Raw genomic sequence first — 23,337 nt, 5'->3', positions numbered from 1 at the left:
TGTTTTCACTCGCTCTGTGTTTCTAAGATCTATCATTTATGTAGTTATAGGAACAACTGACCTTTCGATTTTAACTGCTGTAGAATGTTCCATGATGTGCATCCGCCACACTCCACCTTTTCATTCTGCCAGGGATGGACACCTTGATGGCCTCCAACCCCTGGCCATGTTAAACAACGCCATACTAAGCATCCTTGTTCATGTCCCTTTACAGACTTGATAAAACCAATGTTCACGCATTTTATTCACAAATTGTCGTGTGTGTCCACATGCCTTTAAATTAGGTGCAAAAAAAAATCCAGTAAACATACAGATTTATAAAGCTGAATTTAGATTTCCTAAATTCTTTCTTTATTTTCATAATGAAAATGTTCAAAAAGCTGTTAACATTATGACTTTGAAAACATAAAGAATCACTTTTTTAAAAATTTATTTTTTATTTTTTTGGCCACACCGCCAGCTTACAGCATCTTAGTTCCCCAACCAGGGACTGAACCCGGGCCTCCTGCAGTGGAAGCGTGGAGTCCTAACCATTGGACCGCCCGGGAAGTCCAACAAAGAATCACTTTAGAAAAAAATTATTTCCTATTTAGTAATAGCCTGTGAAGGAAAAAAAAGCACATTAAAAAAATCAAATCTGTTGTATTCATTTAAAGCAAACACACACTCACGGTAAAATCTCCCAAGGTTTGTAGAGTGAGTCCATTTTTTTCCAGTTGAGCAGTATTACAATTTGTTGGAAGGGCTGCTAAATCACGAGCAAATGGATGAGACAGGTGCATGTGGTCTCTGTTTCTGCACAGCCTGCTTCTGCGACAACAGCGTTCTTGTTCTCTTTTCAATTTTAACTCCTACTTGAAAGGGAATAAAGACACAGACCTACTAGAGAATGGACTTGAGGATATGGGGAGGGGGAAGGGTAAGCTGTGACAAAGTGAGAGAGTGGCATGGACATATCTACACTACCAAATGTAAAATAGATAGCTAGTGGGAAGCAGCCGCATAGCACAGGGAGATCAGCTCAGTGCTTTGTGACCACGTAGAGGGGTGGGATAGGGAGGGTGGGAGGGAGGGAGACGCAAGAGGGAAGAGATATGGGAACATATGTATATGTATAACTGATTCACTTTGTTATAAAGCAGAAACTAACACACCATTGTAAAGCAATTATACTCCAATAAAGATGTTAAAAAATTTTTAAAAAGAAGGGAAAAAGTCAGACACATCTCTAGATGCAGCATGGGTCTCAACCTGCCCTCTTTCCCTCTGGGAAGTTACAACTCTTACACTGTGAATATCTCTTACATGTCAAAATGTCCAACCAATTCAAAAGATGGATTTTTCAATAGACTCTTCCACCTTGTCCAGGCCTGACGTTTTTGGTCCATGTTCCCCTTCGGATCTGGTAGCTCCCTACTTAGTGGCAGTTCGCAGCCCAAGCTGGAGACCTGCTTGCTTGTGAGTTGGTGGCCATTCCCTGGTCATCTCCATGCGTGGGCAGTTTTTTCCCTTAAGTTTAGCAAGTCTCTGTTTGTTCTGGGACCCAGCTCCATCTCTCTTAAAGGAGTCCAGTGGGGCAAGGGACTTGCATATCTTGAATTCGTCTCTCTGAATGAATCCTTCTCCAGCTCCCCTTTGGACATGGAGCCTTTGTGACTCCTGCAGTTACAGACTTAGGCAAAAATAGCTTTTTGGAAGTTCCTGAGCCCTCCATAATTGCTGGGAGAGTGAATAATCTAAGCTGTGGTTTGGTCACCCCTCCTGCCTCTCAGTGCACGTGAAGACCAAAGGGTAGCCCCTGCTCACCACAACTAGAGAAAGCCCGCGCGCAGCAACGAAGACCCAATGCAGCCAAAAATAAATAATAAAATACAATAAATACATTTTTTTTTTTTTAAAAAAGAAAGAGGGTAGGAGAAAGAAGTCATCAGTAGATTAGAGAATCCTGGAGACTACTTATACAACCTCAGAATAAGGAAAGTTCTATAAGCACAGCAACAAAGGCAAACACCATACAGGAAATATTGATAGATTTCCCCAAAAGCAAAAGGGAGACATTTTTCTGTCTATAAACCCATCAAAAACAAAACTTAAAGGCAAAATAAAACTGGGGGAAATATTTATAGCATATATGCCAAGTTGTTAATATCAGTATATTAAGAATTGTCACAGACCAATAAGAATAAAGATGAGACAGATGTTGAGCCCCAGAGAAGGCACCATTGCTTGAGGAAAGTTACCAGCGGCCTGCTAATATGTTGATCACATCAGACCCCTTCTTCGCCTAAAGGGACAGCAATCTGTGCTTTTTAGATTTTTACCTACGGCAGATAAGGGTTTGCCTGCCCTGTCCACAGTGTGTCTGCCAGCACTCCCGTCTGTGGACTGGCAAAACTGGCGTGATATTCTGAATAACATGGGCTGAGCGTGAGTGACTCATCTTTTGGAAAAAAGGAGGGCTGACAGTGGCACACGCAATGGGTTCCACTGGTCTTCCTCCACACCCCATCAGGCGGAAGGAGCCAGCCTAATGAAACAGTGGAGCGCTCTGTCCAAGTCTTAGCCAAAGTGCCGGCTCTGGGACAACACCCTGCAGAGCCGGCAGGGCGAGCTCCAGGATGCAACATGAACCGATGAGCTGTTTGCAGAGCTGTGTCGCCAGTAGCTAGAATCCACAGGTCTGGGAGGAAAGGAGAGGCTGCTATTTTCTTTCTTTGTGGCTTCGATGGTTGTTGACACTGTCATTGCCGTTATCTTTATAATGACTGTCGTTCCTTGTTTTTACGAGTGCCAGAGCCAGCACTGCAGCCTGTGTGTCCCCTTCCTCCTATGTAGCGCTGGGGTGCTGCAGCATGGCAGGGGGTCTCGCCACCACACTTAGCACCAGAATTCAGATCCGTGTTGCCCCCCGCCCAGTGAGAGATCCAACTCCAGAATCCCAGCCTGAGGGCCTGCTTCCTAGGGCTACTTCTGGTGCCAAACATCCTAGTTTGGGTTCCCCACCAAGCAGACTCTTGAGACTAGACTGTGAGAGCGAGCAGTGAATCTGGGAGTGATTCCAGGAAACACCAGCAGGGGAGCGAGAAGGTGAGACGGGGAAGGGAAGGGGGTCCATACGGTGTGTGTTAATGACCACAGGTCACCACTGTGGGCAGTGGGAGATGATGTGGAACGTGCCTTAGAGTTGCTCCAGTCTCACTGGAGGGGCCACATGGCTGGGGTAGTTATCTACCCGCTCCTATTCATCACTAGTCAAGACTGTCCCTAAGGTGCCCGCTCCTCAGAGCCTCTGACCTTCTTGGAGAGTGAGCTGAACACGTTCCCCCAGCCTTTGGGCAGGGAGTCTCTGGGGCTGGAGGTTAGAAGCCACCCAAGTACACGGGACGGTGATTGTTAAGGTGATATGACATGTCTGACTTGGGGTGTGTGTAATTGACCCTAATGACCACGAGGTACTGGGGCTGCTGCTATACTGGGGGACAGTGGAGAGCAGGTCTGGAGCCCAGAGAATTCACTGGAGTTTTGTAGTGTTTCCAAGCCTGGTGATAATGGTGAGTGGGGAGTTTCAGTGACCAGAATCCCACCAGGGCAAGGCAGTTAAGGGCTCAGACCCTTCAGTGAAGAGCTGGGTCACCACAACAGGTAGGCAGCATAGACCAGTGTGCTGGCTGAGGGTGAGGGAAATCTAGATTGACTGGTAGAGGAGGAGGATTATGGTTTCAGGACCAACTGCATTATATCTTGGGAGAGACCATGGTTGGCCACCACCTTGAAGGGGTCTCTGTGAGGAAGTGACCTTGCTGGAGGATTTGTGTGGATCTGAGTGGTACGGGGGGCAGCCTGGATGCTGTGCCCATCGTGTATCACTTCAGATCTTCTCAGCCTCAGCTCCTACTCCATCCCCTCTGTGGCGGGCCGTTCCACACTGGCTTGACCAGTTTCATGAAGGTACAACGTGAAGGCTCTTTTCCTGTGACCCGTGCCAGTGCTTCTTGCTTCCTGCCTCAGGCCCAGGAAACCCAAGGATTGTGCTCAGGACTCATACATGTATAACCTGGATGATCAAGGCAAGTTGACTGTCATGATCAGTGGGGGACAGAGCCAACGGATACAGGCTTCTTTGATCTCCAGGGAAGATCGTTCTGGATGCATTTCATTGGCTCCTCAGAAAGCTCCATGGGACTGAGCACTGTTGCCCACGTACGTGGCCAGCTTGATAACACATCCTTGGATCAGCTCTCCCCTTGTCCCCATTTTACTTCCACTGTCCTTCACTTCTGTTTCTTGGGATTAATTCCCAAATAGACTATCTTCATGGAAGCTTTGGGGGGAATCCAGGCTAAGATACTTAAGGTCCCGTGCACTTATGGAATTAAGCTTCCATTATAAGTCATTTCTGTGTTCCTTCGTTTCATTCATATGAATCTGATGATGAATGGTTACAACATCAAAACTCAATATCTTCCCAAACTCCTCCCCAGACCTCAGGCAAGCTGTCCACTTTGCGGCTCCATCATTGTTTACCCTGACATTCCTCTGCACATGGGTGTTCTCAATATCATTACATAGAGCGGTGGTCCTCCGGCGAGGGAAAATAGTGCTAGTTTATTGTTGGCAGTTAATTCTCTCTGAGACTTTGACATTTCTGCCTGTCTTACAAGCCGAGGCTTCTCTGTTTGCTCCAGACTGTTGTTTTTCAATGATATCTACACAGTGAATGGCCTTGGAAGATAAAGACTGTGTTTGCCTCTGGAGCAAAGGGCAGGCATGTTTACTGCCAATTAAAAAAGATTCGGGTTCCCTAAGTTCAGGGTTCCTGTCGTCAAATGCAGGTGTCACTTGGCATTCTTTCTGTCACCTAGACCTCTTTATGTCATCCTGTGGAAGCAAAAAATCCAACCAAGCAAAAACCCCCACTGTCTCTCTGGCTATTGCTATTACTATGAGTCCCAAAGTCCTTTGCTCTGACCCAGGAGACCTGTGTCTTGTGCCAGCATCCATGGAACTGTGACAGGCTAACTTGGTAGATTGCAAGTAGGATAAAATCTTAGACAGTTCTTCACGGTTCTTGATATGTGCTGTTTTAGTCTTTACCGAGACCCTAAATCCACCTAGTTAAACTCCCACTGTGTTCTTCCCTCAGCCTTCTATTGTTGCAAGAATTCCTCTGGCGGTCACTCAGCCACTTTTTATTGAGGCCCTTCTGTGCGCCTGGCCCTCTTCTAAGGCCAGGACTAAATGAAACAGACAAAATCCTCACCCCCTTGTGACTTACATTCTAGTGAAGCACTCATCTGTGCTATTGGCTTTCTCTCTTTGTTTTGTCCGTCGCTCTCTCTCTAGATAATGTGAACCTAAATTCACCAACGATACTGATTCTATTCTTTCTTCTAACTTTGAGACCAACCATTCCCTCCTCCAGTGAAATGGGTTTCTTCACCGAATTTCCTCTCACATCAGTATGCCAGCTCCTCCCATTCTGAGAGCGAGATCCTAGGTTCTGCTCCTTACTCAGCCACCAGCTCTGTGACCTCGGACATGTCCCTTTCACTTTCACAAGTCCTCAGGTCCTAATGGGTACAATGATGTGTATCCTGCTGAGTCACTGGAGGGGCTGGAGGAGGCCCTGTGTGTACAATCACCACATCTCTGTGCAACACACGGGGACCCTTCAGTCGCTCTCCCCATCCCAACCCTAGTCCAGTCCTCAGTAAGGACTGGTTAGAGAGACGGAACCCAAGCGCTTCTAATTTTCAAGGTTTCTCTCATTTCTGACTCACGGTTGCTCAGACCTCATGTTGTGTCTGCCCTCCTTTTCCACCCTGATTTCCACAGTCTGCTCAGCTTATTCTTCCCATAATATGGTGCAAAAACTAACAACTCCACACACAGAACATGGCTTCCTGCACTGAGCAGCAGCTCCAGACACTTCATCACCAAGTAGATTAGAATAACACTAACTTTTGCTACCATAGCAACTGCTGTTGGTTGCGCAATAGCCGACTTTTCAAAGCTACTTAAAAATGCGCAAACTATTTTGCATAAAGTGGCTTTACATCACCAAGAGTAGTGGCTTTCCTTTCCCCACGAGAGTCTTCTTTAAGAAATTAAAAATTTTCCCCCTTAGAAGAATTTCAGAATTTAGTTTTAAAAGAACCATTTTAAACCAAAGTTTTGCCAGTAGTTTCTTCATGCCCTTGTAAAGGCAAATACAAATTAAAAATAAGAGGCTTACTCCTCCCTGTTGAAGCAAGAGGAGACTTCTCCCCTTCCCTTTTCTTAGAGCATTTACTTTGGAAACTTGTAATTGTTCCTCTGTCTCTTTGAAATGTATGCGAATCTTTTTAAAAAGCTAAATAAGCCTCTTGCCAGGTTTATGAGCAGGAATGTCTTTCTCAAGGACCTGGGAACCATCTCTCTGAAATGCCAGCCTTGAGGAAGATGGTGCCCTTATCTCCCTGTTTCTCTGGGAGGGCAGAAGCCGCCAAGCTGCAAAACTACCTCCTGTCATAAAGGTAGGAGAAGTTAATTTTTCCTTTGGATAAATCCAGTTAGCTAACACAGGTGGTTACCCCAACTACCAAGTGAATTCATCTTAAGTTAAGATGAATTATGTGTGACCAATGATGCTGTCAAGTCTTTTTTTACTTGAGGGCTAGTAATTGTTTATCTTCAGACCATGTATGTAATTGGTTGTATCTGCTCGGCTGTATAAAAGGACGAGATTCCTTTCTGTCTTTGCCATCTCCTAGCGGATTGCCTGAGAGGCGCATCGCATTCTGGTTTAATGCTTATTCAATAATAAAATTGTTTTCTTTCTTTTCTTCCTTGATGGAGAGGTTTTCTGGGTTGGGAGGAGAATTTGTTTTTAATTCTATTTCCCCAACACCCAACAGAACCAAACATTTAAAACAGCACTCATGGAGGATATCATTATGGTGTTTTGTTAAAAGCTCTGGAGGAAGTTGCCAGCGAATTATAGGAGGAGAAGGAAACTGTATCCAGCTTTCCCTTCATTTACTCTGCCCCAAGGAAGGTGAGGCTTCCATTCAGAATCAGCCCTGGAAGCGGTCCTCCGACAACAGCCTTGGGAGATTCTGGAGTTCCGGACCAGATAATAGTGGAGGGTCTTTTCCTTTGCCTTTTTAGGAAAACAAAGAATCAACACCTAGACCTGAGGTGCTAATTCTGCAACCCATCTCACAAGTTAGGGAACACCTAGGTACTGGTCACAACTCCAGGGGGCGCCATCCCCACTGTCGCCTGTGTGGATGACACCCCTGGGGTCTTGCGGTGCCAGCCTGCATCTCTCTATATTGTGGCCATGTCCCTTAAAGAGTTTATTTCAGAAACCCTGTGTTCAGTTCATCTATAACCACCTACTGCCACTGCCTGAGAAGGATCCAGGGAGAAGTCCAGAGAGAAAACTCCAACATCCCAAGAATTGATTCTGCTTCTTTTGTCTCCAGCTGACATTTTTCTTCTCTTCTTTCCTTCCTTTCTTTTCCTAACCTCTCTCTAGCAGAATACAAGATCTTTAAGAGCAGCAACTTCATCTTCCTGTTTACTCCTGAACCCCCAGCATGCAGCAGTGCTTGGAATGCAATAGACCCTCAACAGGAGAGACCAGCACACTTGTTTTCTTGTTTCCTTGGTTGCCATTTAGCACTATCTTCTCAAAGTTTTGAAAGAGACTTCTGTATTTCTGAGCTCAGCTTCCTGCCTGGCCTCCAAGCACCTCAGATATTTCAGGTGGAGTCTTTTCACATTGAGCTGTTGGTCCATTCTGACTTTTATAAACACTGAATAGAATTACATTAAATCTTTGAAAAAAAATCTAATCTAAGGTAATCTCATGTTTCAGATTTCCCACGTTTCCCACTTTTCAGATGTCTCCTGGTGGAAGCATCTTTTCTCAAGCTTTGGGAAACTTGATGACCTGTGACATTATGGAACCAGGAACTTAAGCCAGTGAGGCTTTTCCCAAGGGACGTATTGAGAACTGAGCTGCCCTGAGCTGTTGACATTTAGACAAAAGGCAGAGAAGGGGCGGCAAGGAGAGTCCAGAAGCAGGGATATGCACCTGGGCTGATGTCAGAGCCTGGCCCAGACCCCAAGTTACAGGCCTGCCCAAACACTGGAGAGAGTGGGGTTGAGATGTTTTGAACATACAGGATTGCATTCCAAATGCATCCTCAAGCAAGAGAAGTAAGTTGCCAGAAGCTCATATTAGGAAGCAAAAGAACTTCAAAAAGCTATAATACTGTGGGGGAATTTTAAACATTCACATTTCCTAAACTAGTCTTTCTTCTGAGAAATGACTTGTCTTTCAAAACCATATGGCAGGAGCACACTCAATGTATAATAAAATCCTTGGTTTTGGTAATTATGATGAAGCTGTTGCAGTGTTAAATGATGCCACCTGATGGATTGTGAACACGCAAGTGCCACAATCAGCAGTAGCTGGGAGTTTATTATTTTTAACAATCTCTGAAGGCCTGAGAAGGAATGAAGCAAGTGCCAACGGTTGCTCTTGGCCAGCTTATGGCTCAGAGAAGAAAGAGGGAATGAGGAGGAGGACGAGGAGGAGGAGAAACAGGATAAAGAGAAGAAAATAATATGGAGAGGGGGCAGAAGAGAATCTATTTTTTTCTTTTGATAAAAGTCATTATACTGTCAACAGAAGGTACTTTAAGTAGAGACTTGATTTTTCATGGAGCAGACACAATTTGCGTGAAGAGACGGTCATCTTTTGAGTGCCACCTCCTGGTATAATCTCCTTTTGGAGCTAAGGTGTCAACACCAAGCTCATGGGGGGCAGAAGAGTGGCAGGGGCAGGGAGGGCCATGACAGAGGGGGCTAAGCTTCAGTGGGTGAACATATTTATTTATAAGAAGTGATCCCCCTTTTCCTATCACCCCAGACTGTATACACACATTCAGGAGTCTGTCCTTCAGGGGGAAAAGAACTACAGTGGAGGGGCAGACCCCCTCTTGGTCTCGCCTGCTGCTCCCTTGCAGTGTACTCAATAAATCTCGCTTTCTACCCTCACTTCTGGCTTGGTAAATTCTTCTACCACCCGCGTTGCTGGCGCCATTGCCAAACTCTGTGGCATTTTGGTGGTCCATACGGGGAGGCCTTTCTCTCCTCTCTCTGCCCTTTCTGATCCGTCTTCCAACACGTAGCAATCGGCCTGCTGACTCAGGGCAATAAAAGGTCCCCGAGTCAGCAGGTACCCCGAGTCAATTGAAGGTACTCCTTGGTGGGACCCGAAGGCCTCCGGGATAGGACTCCGACTCCCTAAGGGGTACATTCTGGAAATGGTCTTTTCTCCTCTTCAACACTGCCCACGGCCTGAGGTCCCTGGAGACTAGGGATTGTGCGTCCTGGACTAGGCGACTCTTTGGCAGACCTGAAACGTGGTCCCATACCGACCGACCGTCCCTGCCTGATGGGGTGGCAGTGTCCTTTGGTCCTGGCCTTGGGACTCCTCACTTCCACACCTGGCGCAGTAGGTAGCGGCAGCTTGTCCAGGGTGAATCCAGTCACACTGAGAGATCCCCTTTCTCTTTCCATCCTCCCTTGAGGACCATCCATCCTGATCCACCAACATCTCCAGGTATTAATACTTCAAATGAGTTGCCACAAAACTGACTTCATTCCATCAAGCTACAAATGGTGACAAGACAAGGATTCCAACCCCTAGCATCAACACAGCTGAGTACTCTTGAACAGTGCTCCCAAAATTTCTATTCACACACACTCAATAGCCCCACGGCTAATCAGCAAAGCCAACTGGGACCCCATGTCGTTGCTTCTTAGCAGGAAGTAGCCCAAGATGATGTCATCACCTAGATGTCAATGATTTGACTTTGCTGATCTGTCAGGGGAGAAATGTGGAGCTTAACAATAGAACAGCCATCTTAAGCTGGGGAGGTCCTTTCAAGATAAGACAATCCCACCCTCCCCCAATGGAAAATTACCAGCAGTTACAAGCAGTCAGCATGCCAGGAAGATGGAGCAACGACACACCCAGACCTAACTACCGTATGGGTGGAACATTAACCCAAGGGTGACCAGAAGGGACCATAAAAGAAGCCCAGTGTCTCTCCCCCAGGTACAAACCCCCTTTTGATCTAGCCCACTGCTCCCTTGCAGTGTACTCAATAAATCTCACTTTCTACCCTCAAAAAAAAAAAAAAGAAAAGAAAAATACCCTGGAGGGCTCTCTCTAAAGAAATTGAGGAGTGGCCCTGAGCCAAGAACATCCCATCTGGTGTGTGTAGGAGTCACCCTTGTAGATCACCAACTGGTTCCCTGCTTGTTACCCTAAGCTAACAAGGCCACCAGAATGCACAGAACTCTCTCTCAGCTTTCTTATTGTTTCATCTTTGCATATGAAAACAAGGACCATCATGCATTTGAAGAAATCCTCCAGAATGAAAGAGAGAGACCAAAGAAACAGAAAAAAATGACCCTGGAAAAAAATAGATTAATTTGGGGGAACAAAAGGGAACTTAAAAAAAAACACACCTTGAATTAGTATCCATAGAGACTCTAGAAGATATATTCATTAACCAAGAACAGAATCCCATGAAAAAGTAATGGTTGAGGAAAAAGAAAGCACTTAGAAATTAAGAATGACATCACCAAAAGAAAGTTCAAAAGAAGAGATGGAAGATAAACATGAAGAAATACTTTAGGAGGTTGAATAAAAAGACAAATAGAAGGAAAAGATGAGAGAATCAATTGAGGAGGGTCAATATCTGAATAATTGGAATTCCAGAGACCTAGAACAGAGAAAACAGAGAGACAGAAATAATAAAAAATAATGCAAGATTATTTCCCTGAGCTGAGGGCACACCAAGTGACAAGAACAAGGAAAGAAGACCACTACCTAGCCATACTGTTGTGACATGTCAGGCCACTAAGAAGAGCTTAAAAAACTCCAGAAATAATACATGTTATCTCAAGAAGAACAAGAGTTAGATTAGCAGTGGCTTTCTCATCTACAGCACTGGTTTCTGGACAAATAGAACAATGCCTTCCAAGTTTTGAGGGAAAATTACTATTATTAAACATTTTTAAATGTATTAATCCATTTAAAAATAATAAACCCATTATATGTTAACATAAATGACATTTTAATTAAAAGTAACATTTCTGGAAATCTTTTTAATGTCTGGTTAGTAGAAGACAGCTGGAGTCTCATATCTGCTTCTGCCTTCAGTCTGTGTGATTTCTTGTTTTGGTTGAGGGAAAAAATTTTAACCTAGAGTTCTATACCCAGCCAAACTGAAATTAGAAGGTAATATTAAGATATTTTCAGACAATCAGGGACCCTGAAATGTTACTTCCTACATCCACTTTTTTGGGGGGAAGCTATTTGAGAATGTGCTGCAGCAAAGCCAAAGAGTAAACCAAAGAATGCAAAGACCTGGGGTTCAGGAAACTTAGGAAATCAACCCAGAAAAGCAGTGAAGAGAAAGTCAGAGGGAGGTTGTGCAGACTGCTCTGTGAAAGAGATCCTTGGGGAAAAGGGTGACTTGATAGAATAGGTGATATTATGGAGCATGTGGAAAAAAAGGGAAATGTTGATAATAGAAAGTGGAGCATAATATAAACTGATAACTTCAGGAGAAACAAATAGGTGTGAAAGAGTGAGCAGTAATCCTCACTCAGCAGTGAATGATTGTCCTAGAACCACAAGAATGCAAACACTGCTTTTTTTTTTTTTAACATCTTTATTGGAGTATAATTGCTTTACAATGTTGTGTTAGTTTCTGCTGTATAACAAAGTGAATCAGCTATACGTATACATATATCCCCATATCCCCGCCCTCTTGCGTTTCCCTCCCACCCTCCCTATCCCACCCCTCTAGGTGGTCACAAAGCACCAAGCTGATCTCCCTGTGCTACGCAGCTGCTTCCCACTAGCTATTTTACATTTGGTAGGCAAACACTGCTTATTGAATTTCAGCATTTAGTTACATCCTGTTGACAAAGCAAAGACAACTTAATTTTTGTTTCAGAACAGGATGCTCCTGCTATTGGTGTTAAAATGCAAAGGTAAAAGTACAGCTGGCAAAAATAGAAATACAGAGGGAGGGGAAAATATCAGTAGCTGAAGGGAAGCAAGGGTTACTGAGCTTCTCATCTTAGAAAGGGGAAGGAACTGATGGAAAAGGAAATACAGCATCAGTTTGTTGCTCACATTTACAAAAGTAACCAAAAGAGGAGCCCTAACTAGTGCTGTGACTATCAAGACGTTCGGGAAGGGTGAAGGGAAGGGAGAGGTTTTAGACAGCCACATCCTCATCTAATATAGCAAAAACTCAGCCATGCAATCAATTGATAAATCAAGAAATAGTGGTGGAAACCTATTATATTGTGAAATGGAGTTAAATGCCAGATCAGCTAAAAATATAGAGATGGGAAGAGGAAAGGCAGGAGATTGCTGCCTTTATTAACTGTGTTTTAAAATTAATTTAAGGACAAAAGAAAAATAAATAAATAGGTTTGTGTGGTCCAGGCCACCAATATACATGATCAAATCGACTTCATTCATTCTTGGCTTGTGTTTGTGATATTGAGGTAGGGGAGGTAGAAATTAGAATCTGGTCTGGTCTCTTTCAACCTACATATCGAATTTGGACCGGAATGCTCCAGAAGAGCCTTCACTGATCATGGTATGCAAATGAAGACCCACTCTTTTACACATAACATTGTTCTTTCATATTGAATCCTATCTCCGTAGGAGGACTGACAAATCTTCTCTATTATCAACCATAACTTAATCTACTTTCAGTGGAGGGCTGTGGAGGTGCCAGTAGTCAGAGGTGAAATGGGGTAGAAGACAGTGTTCCCTCTTACAGTGGCTTCCATGGTGACCATGACTCCCAAGGAGAGACTCTGAGAAAAGTCTTGATCTGTCACCTGCCACTATCTTGGTGAATGCATTGGAAGATCGAACCAGATGTTAAAGAAAAGCCAGTTCATCAAATCGAGCACTGGAATCAAAACTGAGACTTAACTGCAGCTTCTGATATTCAGAAGGGGGAAGAAAGGCACAAAGAAAGAAGGCTTTAAGGGACCCCTTCTAACCAAAAGAGGGCGATTCTAAGTCAGGTGACCGACCACATTAAGAATAACCAACCTGGTGTACCAGATGTAAATGGAGGCCTGAATGCCAAAAAAGTCTCAAATTCTCTGACTGGAAGAAATGTCCCGTTATCATCGTGTAAAGAGCAGGGACTCCCTCTAAACCAAACTTGTTCATCATGGAGTTCATTCAGTTGTGGTTTATTTAGAGCCGACTTAAGATTTGGGGGAAGAAGGAAGAGAGATTTCTTGGTCTCAATTGCATTTATCCATGAAATAGTCTGTAGGCTTCTGGGAGTTGATCTCTATAACTCCTAAAGACATAGAATTTTGGCAGTTATCCGATTAAATTTCCAGATGTGGCTTTCTTGGCTAAAAATGCAGTTTGATGATGGTAGTGGGCATTGACCACATTTTATGGATTCTTGTAACCTTTTGAGCCACGTTGCTACATTCAGAGAATTTCCAGCCTTACAATTCCCATCTTCTTCCCTAAATGAGAACCTTGAAAACTTATTTCCCCGGCTTGCTTGGTGTCTGACACACACACACCTGACCTCATATATATTAATCAGACTCATCTACTTGAGGCTCTAATTGGAAAGAGAGGAAGGTGAGGAAGAGGCTCTGGGTGGAGTCCATTTTGCCGATGCAGGTGCTGCCGAGACACCTGACTTTCAGAGGTGGGGTGACTGCAAGGTGCAGTGTCCACAGTGGGACAGTGGAGGTGGCAGCAGTGAGGGAGGCTTCATCAACAAGACAGTTTCGTGGTGTGGTTTTGCTCATTGATCTGGGAATCTTAGGCTCCAGGCTCAGCTTTCCCAACAGGTCAGAGAGCAATGCACCATCCTTTGATGAACTCCTTTGCTATTTAATCAGCTACACACAGTCTCTGTTGCTTGCAGCCAGGAACCCTGATCACTACGGTTGTCTGTGCTGATCCAAAGAGCCAGATAACTGCCAGACTGCTCTGTCAAATGAGAGTATATCCATCCAGCAGAAGTATGGTTAATTTATGTACTTATGAACTTACTTGTTTTGTACAGACAACCATGTATGATTAAGGGTGGGTGGGGAAATTGGTCTCTTACGAACATGAATGAAGTTTGAACTCCAGTTTTAGAGACAGTGCCCCAAAGTTTAATACGCTGACATTTTATTTGGTTTTCAAACAGAGTGCTAGCTAACTTTGACTCTGACTTATTATGGCAGGAATGGCTGACAATATAATTATTGATTGTGCCTTTCAGTCATCTTATATTGTACAAAAAGTAGATCTTTATTCCTCATTGAACTTCTGGAGAGTGGGTGGGTTTTCCTGCTTCCATGTGATTATGAAGGAACTGAGGTTTGGATATCTTAGAAAATGTTTTCGTTGTATTATTTTCAAGTGCACTTAAATCAAGTTGTTCTTTAAAAATTTCAGAAGAAATTCAGATTCAACATGAGAATGCACCAAAAGTCTATTTACTAAAGGTCAGTTCAGTCCAAGTTTTCTGGAAGGATTATTTTTAAGTGACAGAAATGACAAGAGAGGGCTTCAGATTCAAAGACTATAACTTGGCAGGATTTCTATTGTGGGAATGCCAGCTCAAAGAAGACACTAGAAAACAATTTTTCTGGCAGAAGATCAGAATTTTAAACTAGTTTGTGTGATTTAATACCCACAAACTGTCAAAGTGGGTCTGTGATGGCTTAAACCCAAAGGAAACTCCCAGGACCCCTTAGTCATCCAACAGGAAATAGACTTCTAGGGCAGTATATTCTTCAGAAGGGAAGTATCTCCCCAATCTCTGACGTCATGGAGAATAATGGACAATAGATTTTTTCAGTGTGCAAAATTGGGGGCACCCATAGTGATAGACCAAGAAATTCACCCCATGGCTAGACATTGGAGCCCTTGTAATCCTTGTATAGAGGATGTGGCCTACACTATTGTTTGGAGACTGTGCTTCTTGGTTTCCCCTTTTACCTTTTCTCAACAGGTGTGTGTTTGTGTGTGTGTGTGTGTGTGTACCACTATTTCTCCACCATTGTATACTGTGATTAGGGGTGGTTAAATGTATCATTTAATCATAGGTTGTGTGACCATTAGGAGCCACATCCAGTTCTGACTGAGAGAAATGCGCAAGTGTTTATATATATTTGATGTATGTAGGATAGTTGCATTGTGTTAGGTGGGCATTTAAAGACAATATGCAGGGGAAGAAATGTGTGTATATGTGCACGTATGTGTGTGTACACATGTTGGGCATTCAAGGGGTGGTTGTAGGAGACTGCTTGAGTTTCTGACTACTCAGCACAATTTTCCACATCGTTTCTCTGACAAAAGTAGTTCACTTTTTCTTTGGAAAACTATCTCTGCCTCAAACTCTGTTGTTTTTATGGGATTGTTTTTTTGTTTTTTTGTTTTTTGGCTGTGCTACACGGCTTGCGGGATGTTAGTTCCCCGACCAGGGATTGAAGCCAGGCCATGGCAGTGAAAGCGTGGGGTCCTAACCACTGGACCGCCAGGGAAATCCCTGATGGGATTGTTAATCATGGTGACTAATATTATTTTGGCTGCAGAGTTGGGGCACATGACCCAGGCCTCTACCATGAAGAGCAACCATGCTCTGGACCACGGTGACTGTTTTAAAGATGAGCATTTGACCCCAATTGGGCTACCAGAGCCCCAGCTGAGATTTTTCAGCTAATGGAGAAGACTGTCTCTTTTCTACTAGGCTTGGATGATGTGAGCCTGCAGATGCCAGTGGCCAAACAGCCTGCCACATGCAGAGAACAGGATTCACTCGTACAACAGCTAGTATTCGGTGAGTACTTACTGTGTACCAGGTGCTGTTCGAAGTGCTGGATATGCTTTATCTCATTTAATCTATGCAACAACTCTATGAAATAGGTTTTATTATGTCCTCATTTTGAGAACGTTGAGACAAAGAGGGGTTAAGTAATGTATCACTTACATTCATGGTGGAACAAGGGTTCATATTCAGGAAGTCTGACTTTGTAGCTTGAGGCTTTAGCTGCTACGCTACATTGTTATGCTATGCTGCATGGCTAAGATAAGCAGAGAAAAGCCAAACAGAGAGAAAGAACTGGGAGAGGGAGAGGGCAAAAGAACCCTGGTGATATGATTTGAGGAAGCCAGGACAAAGAGAACCAGAAGATGGAGAGAAATGAAGCAATAAATCCAGCTGTGTTGAAACCAGCTGTACTTCAGGGCTTCGCAGATACTGAGCTCATGTTTCTCGTTAGGGCTTTCAATGAGTTTGAGTTGGGTTTATGTCACTTGTAACTGGAGGCATTTGTACCTGTACAACTATATATTATATTCTGTAGCCTCGGTGTCCAATAGAAGGAACCGTTCTGCATCTGGGATGTCTGATACAGGAGCCACTAGCCACGTGTGGCTATTGAATCATTAAAATGTGCCTAATGCCCTGGGGAACTGAAGTTTTAGTTTTATTTCATTTTAATAAATTAAAATTTAAATAGCTAGTAGGTACTGTATTGGACAGCATAGATCTTGAGGACACAGCTAAAGCTGTTCTCAGAGTCCTACATTCCTAAACATGAAGGGGTGAGAATTAGTTATTACAACCCAAGAAGTTGGAAAAATAATGAAAAAACAAATGTAAGGAAAAGAAATGAAAGATTTATAAAAATGAAAACAAATTACTGGCTCAGAAAATAGGACACCAGAACATAAATCCAAGAGCTAGATAAATTGAAATAAAAATATACACATAATGAAATTGGTAAATCACTAGCTAACCTACGCAAGACAAGAAGGAAGAAAGCACAAATATATAAATTTGGAAATAAGAATGGAAAAATAATCATAGATATGGAGGAAATTAAATAAGTTTTAAGAAAATGCTTTACTTATCTTTATGTAAACAAATATGAAAAAACTGGATTATTCTCTTGGACAGTGTAAATTTCCAAAATTGATTGTATTATAGATAGAAATGAAGCCAACCAATGGATTGTCAAGGAATGAAGTGAGAAACTTGCCAAAGAGCCGCCCCCTCCCCAGTCTGCCCAGCTGAGAGAGTTAAACAGCCTCATAGCATTCTAGTCAAAGAAATTTAATCACTCCCCATTGCTGGGCATTTATGACTTTACAAGTGTTTTTCAAACAAAGTTTGAGGACTTCAAAAGAAACGTTACAGCTTTTGCTTTAAGCCAGCATGATATGGATTTCAAATGCAAAGAAGCATAAAAAAGAACCATAGAGATGAACTTCACTTATGAAGAGCAATACAAAATCCTAATCAAATAATAGCAAATGGAAACAATTAAAAGAAAGGGGACTTCCCTGGTGGTCCAATGGTTAAGACTTCGCTTTCCAATGCAGGGGGTGCGGGTTCCATCCCTGGTCGGGGAGCTAAGATCCGTCATGCCTGGCAGTCAAAAAACAAAAACATAAAACAGAAGCAGTATTGTAGCAAATTCAATAAAGACTTAAAAAAAAAAAGGTCCACATCAAAAAAATCTTTAAAAAAAAAAAAAGACAGAACCATAACCAAGAGGGGCTCACTCCAGGAGTTAAAGATGATTCAATATTAGGCAGTGTTTTCTTGTACTTCATTTATTATCATTCTTGATTTTTAAAACAGATTTATGAAATGGGAACTGGGAAAACTCTTAACAATACAGATATTTCCTCAATAAAACAAATATATATCTCATGCCAAAGTCAGTATTATTCTTAATGAAGGAAACCCATTTTTTTGTTGTTTTGTTTTATTAACTTGGCCACACTGAATGGCATGTGGGATCTTAATTCCCCGACCAGGGATCGAACACAGGTCCTGGCAATGAGAGTGCCGAATCCTAACCACTGGACCACCAGGGAAGTCCCTGATGGAAACCCATTAACATGATTAAAGTCAGGAACAAGATAAGGATGCCCACTATCACCACTGTTATCTGATAGTTTTTCCAGAGTATGAACCAATAAGAAAAGAAATGAGTATAAAAATTGTAGGGGAGGGGGAAGGGTAAGTTGGGACAAAGTGAGAGAATGGCATGGACTTATATATACTACCAAATGTAAAATAGATAGCTAGTGGGAAGCAGCCGCATAACACAGGGAGATCAGCTCGGTGCTTTGTGACCACCTAGGGGGGTGGGATAGGGAGGGCGGGAGGGAGATGCAAGAGGGAGGAGATATGGGGATATACGTATACAGATAGCTGATTCACTTTGTTATACAGCAGAAACTAACACATCATTGTAAAGCAATTATACTCTAATAAAGATGATAAAAAAAATTGTAACGGAAGAGACAAAATTGATTTTATTTCCAAATGCTATGGTTATGTAACTGGAAAACCCAAGGAATCAAATGAAAAAAACTACTAGAAACAGTATGAGGATTCAGTAAGGCTGCTGGTTCCCAACTCAATATACAAAAATTGGTAACTTTCTTAAATAAAATAACACTTTACTAGTTAATATAATGGCATAGAAACATGAATATATGCACAATCACATTCATATTTAATGAAATCAAATGAAAACAAGGACTTTTTTCATTTATCAGATTGATAAGGTTAAAAAATGGATAGTATTTAAAAGTGCAGGGAATTAGACATTCTAATAAAATATTGGTGACAGTGTAAAATTGGTGCAACTTCTTTTGTAGGCAATTAAACGTTATCTAGCATCATAAAAATATACACACCCTTTGACCCAACTATTCCACATCTAGGAATTTATTCAACATATAACTTTCATATACACATATGCACAAATACATATATACAAGGGTGTTTATTGTAGCATGATGTGAGACGCCAAAAGATTTGTAAGGTCAGGAGTTTCCAGCAAAGGGGCAGTGATTAAATATATCTGGAACAGAATACTATACGGCTGTTGAAAAGAATAAAGTAGATCTATGGGTACAGATATTGAACAATCTCCAATATATATTTTAAGAGAAAAAACCCATGAGAGATTGAGCAATGCCCGTAGTGTGCTCCCATTTGTGCCAAGAAAAAAAAAAAAATGATATATTAACAGTAATTTCTGGAAGGATAAAATAAAATAAGTAAAACCCTATTAACAGGTGACCAGAGGCTCAGCCATGAAGGAAGGTTTGCTCTTTCATACGTTTAATGTTTTGCCATGGGTATGTGTTAACTTTTCAATTAAGATGGCCAGTATCAACCTGTGAATGAATCCAATATTCATCTATTCATCCATCTGTTCATTCATATAGCATGTATTAAGCCTCCTGCTCCTTCTCCCCACACTTCTGTACCAGGTACCATGCTAGACCCGGAGGAGACAGCAGGTAATAAGACACGCATGTTCTGGTTTCTTCCTTTATAAAGGTTTAACCCTCTCGACTAGGGTTTTGCCACTCAAAGTGCGGTCCGTGGACCAAGAGCATTAGCATCATCTGGGAGCTTGTTAGAAATGCAGCATCTTGGACCTCATCCCAGACCTGCCTTTGAGTCAGACTCGGCATTTTAACAAAGTCCCCAGGGCATTCTTAATATGGTTTGAAAGCGCTGTTCTAGGGATCATCCCCAAATACTGCATTGTCGCTCGTTCGGATATGGTTTCTGGACTAGAAGAGAGAGGGCGTAGTTACAGCTGCTGGGAACGTGCTGACTGTACTCATAGGAGTAGGGGCAAAGAGGTTAAATACCCACAGTCCAAATTGTACTATAACTTTACATTAATTTTTGTCCTGCCTTTTCTCTCAGGAGTTAACAACAAAATAGCTTTGCTGTGCTGTTGCTATGGCAACAGGGTCTAATAGCGCTTTTACTTTTTTCCCATCGCTGTAGCCTCCCGACTGGTCTCTGTGCCTCCAGCCAAGCCTGTTTTCTGTTCATCAAAGTTGCAATCAAACACGTGGCAACAGGGGCAATCACAGGCCCTGTGTGATACAGCAGGTGCAGTAACTGCCTAATTTTGCATTAATTTAGGGCTCTTCAGGATTATGCTCGGCTGAGTCCTGAATTCAGAGCATAGTCGCCCTTTCCCACAGAGAGAAAAGTAGCTTCCTTGCCAATCATGTATTTTCCACTTTTAAGTTTCTATAGTATTTTTTTGCTGTATATCGTAAAAAATTAGAAAATGCAAATCAGTAAAGAAGTACACAATCTCTCCAAGTTCACACATGTGTCTCATTTTTAGTGACTGTGCACTATTCCATTGTTGGGTAAAATGACATGGTGCATGTGAAGCACTTGGTGCTCGGCCCAGCACACGGGGAGGCTACGAATCATGGGCATTTCCATCCTTTCTTCTCCCAGGTGATGAGGCAGGTCCTGGGCACACACCTTCCCTTGCAGTTCTAATGGCTTCTATTCATCTCTAGCATTTCAGCCTTCCGAAGGGCTCTCCTAGGTATTTCTGGTGTAGGCACAAACTCACAATTGACCTTACCCAAAGGACAGCGCCTGGAAAGGCAAGCACCAGGCACCCCATAAAGGGAGCACCGACCCTGTAGACTGGATCATACCTCAATTCTTAAAAGGCCTTCTCTGTAGCTGCCTCTTCTTTTCTTGTTTGTTTTGAAACAAAGACCTAGAGAATTAGGGGACAAGGATGCCATGTAGACCAGTTCCTTGACCTCTAGCAAGACTAACCCATTTCACGGATGTGGTAACTGTGGTCCACGCCCAGGCCCACATGGCCAGCAAGGGTCACTCTGACATCGTGGCTCTTGAGCCTCATCCTAACCCAGGCTCTAGCTTGCAGGCTGTGGGGAGTCCGCGGTAGAAACAGCTGGTCAGAGTTCCAGCTCCAGCTCCAGCAGCTGGGGTTCAGGGGAGGTCCCTGTGCACAGACACACGTGGTGTGGAGTGCGGCCCTTCAGAGCAGAGGTCTGGTATTGTGCTGAACCACCTGTATAATGTCGGGCAAGTTAATTAACCTCTGCAGTCTGCAAAATGGGTTCAACATAGTGCCTACCTCACAGGGTTTTTGTGAGGATGAGGGGAGATGATCAAGGACTCGGGGAGGCTGGTTACAGTCTGCTATTCAAGAGCTGTGCACACCTGCAGCGCTCACCCTTGGAGGAGAAGCTTTTGGGCTGGATGGTGGGGAAGGAGTCATCCTTGCCCAGCCTCTGGACCTCCCCACAGCCGGAGTATTGAGATGGAATGGGGTGGAGGCCCCACCCTACATAGGGCTAGCGGAGACTAGGCTCAGCTCAGGCCCTGGGGTGGGGGCATTAGGGGGACTGCAGGGTCAGGGCGGTGATGGGGCTACGGGGGCGGGGAGGGGCACCTGGCAGGCCTTGGAAACTGAGCTCCGTGAAGGATTTTATCCCCGCGCCCCATATGCCTGCCCCAGAAGAACAGCAGCCTTTCAAAGGAGGGTCTTTAAGGCGCTGTTCTGCCCACCTGGCAGCGCTGGGCGAGTCAGCAGTGGAGTCCTGGGCATCCGGACAGTCCAGGCCGAGGGAGGGGGAGAAATGGAGTCGCACCCTCACGGTCCACTGTGCCACGGGCAGCGGGGGCAGCTCACCAGGTTCCCAGAGTTTGGTGCTAAATTTAGAATCCAGGTTCTTAGGGAGCTCAGTCTTTGCTTAGTCAGAGGCGAAATCCAGGGCTGATGAAACTCACCTGCCTGTCACTGCTCGGCTGGCAGGTGCCATCACCCATAGGGGAGGCACAGGATGCTGGCAGTACCCCTCGTCCCTGGCCACTCCCTGGCCACTTCCTCTCTGTCCTCAGGCCTGCGCTGTTCGACTACCACACCAGGTCTCTGACCCCGGCCATGGGGCCAGGAAGCCTGGCACAGCGCTGCTGCCTCGGACCTACGAACCGGCAGGGTTCTCCGGGGTGGGGGCGACTTCCAGCTTTGCATCCAGGAGCTTCTGCTGTCTTCTGAATTTAACACCGGGACCATTGGATTCACCACTGGGGCTGTTGGGTCACAGGGACCCTGTCTACTGGTTTTAGGGATCAGTTTTTTCCTGAGGCCATCTCAGAGCTCTGACTCAGTGGAAGTCAGGCTGGGAATAGACTGAGTGCCTACTGTGTGTTAAGCTCTGTGCCAGGTCTGTGAATGCAGGAGCTGCCAATTCAGAGCAGTGTTTAAAAACTAGGAGTTGCTGCCCATCAGTGGATTATGATGACTGGCATTTCAGGAAATGAAGTAAAATGAGGGCACCATAAGTAGAAAGGGTAGATATTGTTTCCCAAAACTTTCGTATAAGTCAGTGAGTACTAGATTGTAATGTAAAGTGTGTTTCTTACTAAGGGCCAAAGTCTAGAAGAGTTTGGGAAACACTGGCCTAGATGGGGAGGAATTCTGATACAATGTGACTGCAGTGGTGGAAAGAAGAGTCTTGGGTTTGAATCCTGGATCCATCCCCAGCTGTGCGATCCTGGTCTAGGCGGTATCTCTAAGTCTTTATGTCTGTTTTTGAAAAATGAATAATAACGGTTTCTAGCAGCATTTTAATGAAAGCTAGAGTTGACTTAGCCCAGTGCCTGGCACTCCATGAGGTACTCAGTAAATGGTGGAAGCTCTTTACAATGTTACAGGTGCAGAGAGAGATCTGGAGAGGAGGGAGGGGCTGACTCCTGGGGGCTGGTAGAGGCTTCACAGAAGAGCTGACAACAGAGCCGAACTGAGAAGATGAATAAGAGCATGTGAAGGGCAGTGGAGGGGAAGGACCATCTGGGAGAGGGACCGTCATCTCTCAGGATGGGGGCACCAAAGAGTCTTCTCTGGGAGCAGCAAGTATTGTTGGGCTGGCTGGAGTGTAGACTCTGAGCTGGAGTGTAGACTCAGAGATGAGCCTGTATGGTGATGTGGGGCCCTTTGAGGGTTGAGACCGGCTGGGACCTGGGACCCTTTGCTGCAGTGCTGGCACCTGGGCACACCTCTCTGCAAGCAACAAAATACAAAGAAATTATATGGGACTAAAAATAACTGCCTGCATGCACAGTTGGGGCAAATTCTGGACCCAAAAAGATACAAAAGACCAAAAATCCCAACTTCCACTTCTGAAGAGCCCGGAGCAAAAACAGGGTGTTGGGAGCAAAAGCAGGGTACTGAACATGCCCCCGGCTCACAACACCACCTAAGGGGTGGGCAGGATGAACACCTAAGCTGCCCCTCTGGCCCGACCCCTGGACATACCTCTACCCTCACCCCATATAAGGAACAAGCTCGCCCCCCCCGCCCCACCTCAGCTAGTGAGCAAGCAAGGGAACCTGTTGTTTGTTCTCGCTCTCTGCTGCTGCAGCAGGAGCC

At 44.2% G+C, this 23,337-nt stretch overlaps 1 long non-coding RNA gene across 2 annotated transcripts in view; it reads left to right on the top strand.

Annotated features, from left to right (window-relative positions):
• LOC309627043 overlaps positions 1 to 23,337 on the top strand; it is a 62,123-nt gene that overhangs the window by 28,267 nt on the left and 10,519 nt on the right. For both annotated transcript variants that reach the window (XR_014243508.1, XR_014243509.1), the window contains one exon: positions 15,825 to 15,914. This is a non-coding gene — a long non-coding RNA (uncharacterized lncRNA). The remainder of the gene's footprint in view (positions 1 to 15,824; positions 15,915 to 23,337) is intronic.

The sequence above is a fragment of the Balaenoptera borealis genome, assembly GCF_965194805.1.
Source record: "Balaenoptera borealis genome assembly, chromosome: 3".
NCBI classification, from domain to species: domain Eukaryota; kingdom Metazoa; phylum Chordata; class Mammalia; order Artiodactyla; family Balaenopteridae; genus Balaenoptera; species Balaenoptera borealis.
This window is presented reverse-complemented; position numbering and strand designations above follow the sequence as displayed.